Below are 8,619 nucleotides of genomic sequence, written 5' to 3'. Positions count from 1 at the left end.
TTATTATGCACATAAAACCTCCTGAAACCTTCAAGCACTCAAGATGCCTTTCTGCTATGTTGCTATGTATGCAATGTCAAAATAGTCTCAACAAAGAAGCCCATGCGTCAGACAAATTTATTTACCGTATTTTACACACTAAAACGTGCACCATGTTATCTCCCCTCACCCCAAAAACCGCCTTTTGACAGATATTTTTCATACATACAGTAAACCACTAAACCAATAGTGGTAAAGATCACAAACAAAAAGGAATTAGAGCTGATCTCATTTTCACCTGATTACCATATGGATTAAAAAGTCTTTCCTATCTGTTTAACTCTCCAGAGAGAGACTGTTTAACTTAACAGAATCTAGAACAAAATTCACCATGCTCATCGGTTTTAAGAGTAAAAATAGTGTACAATAAGATAAGCTTTCAAAGAATATAATGGGTGTGTAGTGGTTAACTGTTGGGGTTCTCAGTGCTGCACTCCCTTGATCAATCGCTTCACAACTAGGATTGCATTCCATGAAACCTTGTGTAGTGACCCACAACTGTGAATACTGTATGCATTTCTAATCGTATGCATCGTATATATATATATATATATATATATATATATATATATATATATATATATATATATATATATATATATATATATATATATATATATATATATATATATATATATATATATATATATATAAATATATAAACTACAACAGGTTATAAGACACACTTTTCAAATCTCTGGACAATTCCGGGCTTTTAGATATGCCTTACAGAAAATCCGGAACCTTTCCTATGTCGGTGCAAAAAAACAAAACAAAAAAAAAACATTGATAGACATGTATAAAATTATACACTTTCGTGAGTTAAAGACAAGTATCTTTAATTTTAAAAAAATATATAAAATTATTGGAAATAATTGACAAATTGAAGACTTTTGCTTCTAGGTTAGGTTCACATAAAACAAAACTGTCATTGTACAGTTTTGTCACATGGATTTTTTCCATTAAAGGTATAGTCGGTGCTATCAAATGTCGAGTAAATAGAATGCAATGATTTTGAAGCACGATCCCTAAAATTTCTTATAAAGACTATAATAATGACAATGTATTTGGACTGAATGTGGTATCCACGAGAAAAGCTTACAGAGCAAGCTAGCAAAAGCCATAGAGTACAAAGGAAAGCAAGACTCAATTCGTGAGTATGAACCACCTGCAGGCCCCATCTGTGGAAGGTAAGCGGCAATCAATTGATTGGGTCTGAAAAAGAGCTGAAAATAGCGCCACAGGCTAACTACCTTCGAGATTTACTTCTCCTTTGGGTATCTGTAGATGGAAGTGAAATGCATCAGCTTCCCATGAGGCACATCATGACTCATTTAATATATTTTGCAATGCAATATTTATGTTTTGATTTTTTTTAGTAGGTTTTCAAAATGAACGCATAGATCAATCACTACTAAATGGTGCTAAATAATATACGAAGTCCTGCAATATGTAGAAATAAATGTATAAATAAATAAACACCTACAAATACGTGCCGGATAAGTAAATGAACATATACTGTAGTTAAATTACATAATGCCTAAATATACACAAAAAAATGTTTATTTGTGTATTTTGTCATGTTCTTATTTAGGTTTGTGTCATGTAATTTGTCGTGTATTGTTGCACTTGTCAATCAACCAATGGGTGAAAAGCCCAGTCAGTGTGAACCGCCCCCCATTTGAATAACATTTTGTTGTGACAAAATACACGAGAACATTTACATATTCATTTATTCGTTCATTTACTTCTGCATATGGCATTGTCGGTCCTCAATAAAAACATCATAAAGTTTGAAATATATGATTTTAAATACAGATATTGTCATAACTTAATTGTACTGTATACATTTTCAGACATGAGGAACATTCTTTTGATTACATGGGAAGTGAACCCGACTTTTGTCGATTTTTACCGTAAAAAGGATTTGCCTTCATTAACATACAGAGATAAAGTTAAACCGTCTAGTGAACTCGTGCTGACCTGTCTTATCTTCCCTTGTTATGTAACAGTAAGTAACACACATGAATATTCATACGAATGGTTTGTACAAGATCCTAATGGATTACTGCCAGGCTCGAAAGAAGCTCAACGACAATAAACTTAAAAAAATTCAAACAAGGTATTAATTATGAAACTTTCTCTGAGGTGCTCGCAAACCGTTAAGGAGGAGGGATTCAGCAATGAGACAGGGTTTCTTGTTTACAGGCACAGAAATTTACAAGTAAGAGACATTTCTGAGCCTGACAGTACCCCTGACCTACTTTTCTTCGAAAAAAAAGTTCAAATAATATAATGCCTGTAAAATATATAATTTTCTCACAATCACACATAGAAACATACTCAGTCTGCTATTAGTGATGATTGCACTTCAGCCACAAGATGCAAGCCAACCACTACTTGTTGCTAGCAGACTAGAAGTCATTGGTATGCTAGCAAACTATAATATGAAGATATTCTTACTCATCCACCAGGCCATGAGTCAGGGTAAATATTTGAAGTTGTTAGCATGCGAAAGACATACTACGGTTGCGTAAGCAGCTAGTGTTCAACTTGGAGTTTAAGCAGAATACAAATGTCTTTGCCTTTGATCAACATGAAGGTACAGCATTGGGGGACACCATGCCACTAACCTCCGTTTTGCTGATGCTATTGCCGAAAGCGCAGGAGAAGAACAGGAACTCAGAAATCTGGTCAATCACCTGGACAAGGCATCAACCCGGCGGTTAGGGATGGAAATCAGCAAAGAAAATAACAAAAGTAATGACCAAAAACCTCCAAGGTATCACCACAGATATCCCCATCAACCTCCATGAGCTTGAACCTGTCACTAAATCCAAACATCTTGGAGCTGTCACTACAGGAAAGATGTCAGAATCAGAACTAATGGCCAGGATAACTCAAATCAGGCAGGAGGGACTGGAACATAACAGTGAAATCAAAGATCACACTCATGCAAGCACTGGTTACTGCCATCTTCCACTACGCTTGCGAAACATGGACTCTCACAGCAAAGTAGAAAGGAAATACAGCCAGTTCCTGTAAGACATCCCACCAGGTTAAGGAGGCCTAGCCACGTGCTACCCACCCATCCTTGAGACAGCCCCGCCCCACAGTGTATGCAGTTGGTACCAACCGGACGCAGGGGCCCCAGTTGCAGTATTCCCAGTCCTACTTATCTCCTCTTTCAAAACCACGTGCCCCTATCCATCACCCCTATCCATATGCATTCCCAAACCCAACCTACCCAATCCATTGTTTTTGAACTAAAGTAAGACACTTAAAGAGACATGGACCTAGCACGCACCAGGGATATGTGAAGCATGCATAAGGAGTGCGTTAATACCACACTGGGTATTTGTATATTGTATTCTTTTGACTTTATTATTGTACTGTTCTCAGCTCAGGGATGCTGCTGGAAATGTGAATTTCCCTTCGGGGATGAATAAAGTATCTATCTATCTATCTATCTAATGTATTTTTTTCGGACTTTGACTTATTCATATGTTTGATTGAATTTAAAATCTAAAGGTTTCCTTATTATTAGGTGTCAGGAGACACATCTGTTAGTCGGTAGTGTGTGATACCATCAGAAATGAATGGGAGAACTTTAGTATTTTGAAAATGATTGCGCACAATTTCTATTGTTTTATTCTTCTATTTACATGGTTGAAAACCAAATAGAATCTACAGTACTTCTGCAGTGTGTTGTCATAGGACTGGCCAAAATAATTCTCTACGGTGCAGACTAACTGGGACAGGAGAGAAAGACCAAAAGAGAACTGAAAACATCAAGGAATAAAATAGTGCTAACTTTGCCTCGACCCAAATTTAGACCCGGGACCATTAGCAGTGGAGGAAGCAGTTCAAAGTTACATCCTTAGTGGTGCCTTGACGACCCATGTAGTTAAGGGGTCCGTGAACATGGCTTTCGTTCATGTTGTTACTAATAGAAATATAGAGTACAAGTGTGTTTTTTGTTTGAGAACAGGAGTTGTTTGAGGACCACCTTCAATTCCCTACAAGTTGCTCAGAGATCTCAGACAGTTGTTGATAGACCAAACACTATCAGAGGATATTATTGGATGTGCCTGGTGTTGCTACAGGACTACAAATCGCTAACAAATGCTAAACATCGCTAGGGTAACATCATGTTTGACTAGGGGACCAGGAGGTTCTGGCGGACCACATCAGGTTTCTAAGTGAAAAGACCAGCAGTAGCTAATATACTGCAAAGACTATTTGGAGTCTGTTGAATCAAACTTTGAAAAAAGTTGCAATCCCACAGCTGTGACCTGGCATTGGTCATTTTCTACAGAGTCTTAAGTATAGACATGAAGCTAACAAAATTGTTCAAACACTTCCCTCAAAAAGCGTGTAAAATGGGATGTCGAGAGTACACTCAGCAGTTGGGAGATGAATTCGCGGTGAGGTTGAAAGTAGGTTAAAGGGATTATTTGACAGCTAGCGAAAAATTCTTGCCCTCCAAAATTGATTGTCACCACCAGCTGTGCTGGATGCACTTTTAGCAGCCAATATGATTTTTTTTTTACTCCTTTTTAGGGTTTAAAAGGAGTCGCAGATAAAATTAAGGGTGTTTTTTTCTTTCAAATAACTGTACAAAATCACAAATGTAGTATCACCATAATACTCAACATACTAAACATGGTGGGTGCAAGAGTGGATAAAGGAGCCCCACATACATTTTAGGGGCTGATGTGTTTGTGGTTTCAACAACCTCAACCTATAATCAGTAAAAGCAAAGAACCAAATATTTGCATACAAACATCTGGAGAGCACAATAGCACAATACATAATCATGTGGCCAAAGGGAGTAGGCTGAAGCAGAACCCTTTAAGTGCCTACCCTTATTCCATTTTTTCTTACAGGAGAGGCTCATTCAAAATCAAAACGAGAAAATAAAACCGTACCCCACTGAAAGGAAATAAACGACATCTCGGGCGCATCATTGTACCGCCAGCAACTCCTATCCAACCTAATGCTTGATATATTTATTGTAATGAGCATATTTATCAAAAATCCACATTTACACCTTTTTAGAAAAAAAAATATGGTATCATTTTGACTGTTGTGACAGCCGCAAGGTGAGCATGGTTAGGGTGTTAGCTTAAGTAGGATAGCAACTTAATTTCCACACAAGCTCAATGCAATTGTGTTCTTTACCTCGTAAAAGCTAAATATAGTATCAGGCTTATTTATTATGTATTCTCTTTTACCTTTCATCAAATGTCATAATTTTGCATTTACTAGTTTGACATAAACATTAAAATAGCAGTAAATGGTACTATTTCAGTGAACCTATTTTTTTTTTCCGAACATTTTTTCTGAATCTCAAATATTACATTCTAAATTTTTAGCAGTTTTTCTTGATTATTCTGTAATACTAAATCCAATTTTTAAGATTTATTTTTTCTTGAATATTCTCTCATCTTAAATCAAACTGTTGTCAAGGTTTCTTCATTAATCTCATGCTGAGGTTTTTGAGGATCTTTTGTTGAGTTTTTCCTTTCCCTCATGTAGGTTTGAGATCAGGGGATTGTGTAATAATAGTCTGTAGTTTGGAATGGTAGGTCCCTTTCATACTCCTTGTGATGAAGGGCTATACAAATAAACATTCATGACTTGACTCGAAATAATAGAAATTTTAAATATAAAGTCTATCGTTATTTAGCAGGCAGCACGGCGGCGCAGTGGTTAGCGCGTGTGCGGCACAGTTCTGAGGTCGCGGGGACCTCCTGCGTGGGTTCAAATCCAGCTACCGGCCTTCCAAAAACATGCATGTCAGGTGAATTGGCCGGTCCGAATTGTCCCTAGGTGTGGATGAGCGAGCGAGTTGTCAGTCCCTGTGTGCCCTGCGATTGGCTGGCAACCAGTCCAGGGTGTCCCCTGCCCACTGCCCGGAGATGGCGGTACAGCTAATGGATGGATGGATGGATGTTATAGAGCAGATGTCATGATTACTCATTGCACTCACCTGTGCTGCTAGTTGCCTGATTGATTCCCCTCCTATTTGTACCCAGTGCTCCAGTCACTCCTTGTCAGTCGTCAACGAACCTCTGCATACACAGGGCAAGAAATTTGACTCCCGTCGCTTCCGTTTTCATTCGTATACCACTCGTCTGTTCCTGATTCCCCGTTTGTCTCCGGCTATCGACCCGTTTTGTCCTTTTGACCACGCTCTGATCTCCCGCTCTGGCTAACGACCCGTTTTTGACCACAGACCACACTCTGATGTCCCGCTCCGGCTAACTACCATTTTTGACCACCGACCACGCTCTAATCCCCCGCTCCGGCTATCGACCCGTTTTGCCCATTTGACCAAGCTCCGATCTCCCGCCCCGGGAAATCCACTTCCGTATTCCAAACAAGCTCCGATCCCGTGAGCGGATTGCTTCCCTCGTCCAGCGAGCACCGGATCGCTGCCGTTTGTTTCCTCAATACCCCAATAAACTTTTGAGTGAAACGTCACGTGTTTGGGTCTACCATTTGTTCTGGCTCTGACAGCAGGGATATTCTTAAGGTCATCATGGTTTTTTTTTTTTTAATTCCCCAAATACCATACCTTCCTTTTTCAATATGGCTAATGTTTACGTCTAATTAACGGGCACAAATTCAGAAAAAAAGAAAGTACAACCCCCTTAGATTTTTAAACGTTATAAGGTATGCAGGCAATAAGTCAAATTTCAAAATCTTCTAGACTGTATATTTACATCATCACTGTCTCGCCTTGAACATGTTTTTCTCTCAATCCTAAGCTCCCAAACTTTTATTGATTTTTCAGATGTATTTCTTTACTTTAGACTACATCCCAACTTGTACTCACACACTTGCAAATGTTTTTCTTTTTTTACGTCTAAAAATAAATCCTATCCCGATGTGCAAATGTGGGTCACAGAATCGCTAAGGCAGATTGGGGTGTCCCACGCTGGTGATATTACATCTTCATCTTAAGCTTTTTCTCCCAGGCGAGACACCTCGAAGAGATTTATAAAAGAGGGTGAAAAAAAAGATATATATAAGCGCCTTTTCCTGGAAGCTCGATTGCCATCTTTGAGAGCTGCCTGCGACCCCTTTGACCTTGAAAGCTGCTGCGAGGAGAGCCTTAAATCTAAGAGTCAGCGGGGAAGAGCAGCTTTTTGAATTTTTGGACACTTTGTTAAGTATTTAATGCAATGCGAGGTAAGATTTCACCACAGTTTCTCATCATTCGGTCTTAATAGTTCACTCTATTACTGAGGAGAGCCGTGCTTTTCACCCCTTTCACACGGTTAGCTGTTTACGATTTGGAACTGGTCAAAAAAACTATGCAATTCGGTCAGAGTGAGTTGCTTAAGACGATATTTTTTCAGTTCTAACGATTCAACAAGCGAATACGGACGCTCCCCTACATACGACCATTCGACTTTTGAAAAACGGTCGACACGACCATTTTTTTCAGGATATCGAAAAATATCCGGACATTGCTGTTAGTTGAATTTTGTATTGTGTGCACCTTTTTCAGAGTAGAGGACATTACTGTAGCGCTTCTTTCCACCACTCCCGGCGTTTGTGGTGCTGTGAGAGGTTACACATCATCCACCCCAAAGAAGAAATCCGCTTCCTCTTCCTAGTTCTTGTGTAAACATTCCATACTGAATCTTCAACGCGTTAAGAACTTTGAAATCTTGTGCATCTATTCAATATGGTTTTTGTAAAGTGTAAAGAAGAGGCGAGGCGTTTCTTTTAAAATGAAAGTGGAATATGGAAGCTTGATGCAGTTGAGAAAATGGTCGGAAGAGGAAGCCGCCTAACTCTTGAAGCGCATCTTCCAACTCATTTAAACTCAACTTTAGAGCATACTATTTTATGAAATATTTATTTTTTAGTACAAAACAATATAGGTTACTTAAACAAGCCTTAAACATACTTATATAAACCTTAAATATACATTTCATACAAAATACAGCACTGAAGCAACTTAAGAACAAATTCAACTTACGAACGATCGTAAGGATAGGGAGGTCTGGTTTCCCAGCTGATGCTGCTGCCCCTGCAACCCGAGCCCAGATAAGCAGAAGAAAATGGATGGAAATTTACATACACCTTTACCCCCAAATTGCTCAATGCGGAGGAGCAGCAGTAAACTGTTTATCTTAAAATTCTAACTAAAATTTCAGGAAGACTGTTTCCAGGGTCAGCAGCAACTCTTTTACAGTTAATAATAAAACCACTTGAATAAAGTTCGACTTTGCAGTAATAGAAAAATGTCCAAAATTCTGTTGCATCAATTTGAAAGCTTCACTTTAGTAGTGTTGAGTAACTTGCATACCTGTCAACCTGTACGGTTTTGCCGTACAAAGTACGTTTTTTATGCATTTTAAGACGAGTACGACGTACGAGGAAATCTGTACGGAGAAACGTAAATTTGTCAATGATGGGTACCATCCGGTATACACCGACTATCACGAAACAGCAAATTAATCAAGTCAAAGGAGTTCGCCGGCGGAAGCCTCTATCTCGCTATCGTTTTTTTCCGTTGCAAACGAAGCGAGCGGTTTGATGCTATTGTGCGCATGCGTC

Source organism: Urocampus carinirostris, chromosome 8 (assembly GCF_059441175.1).
Source record: "Urocampus carinirostris isolate Australia breed hairy pipefish chromosome 8, RoL_Ucar_1.0, whole genome shotgun sequence".
Lineage (NCBI taxonomy): Eukaryota > Metazoa > Chordata > Actinopteri > Syngnathiformes > Syngnathidae > Urocampus > Urocampus carinirostris.
Note: the sequence above shows the minus strand (reverse complement) of the source record.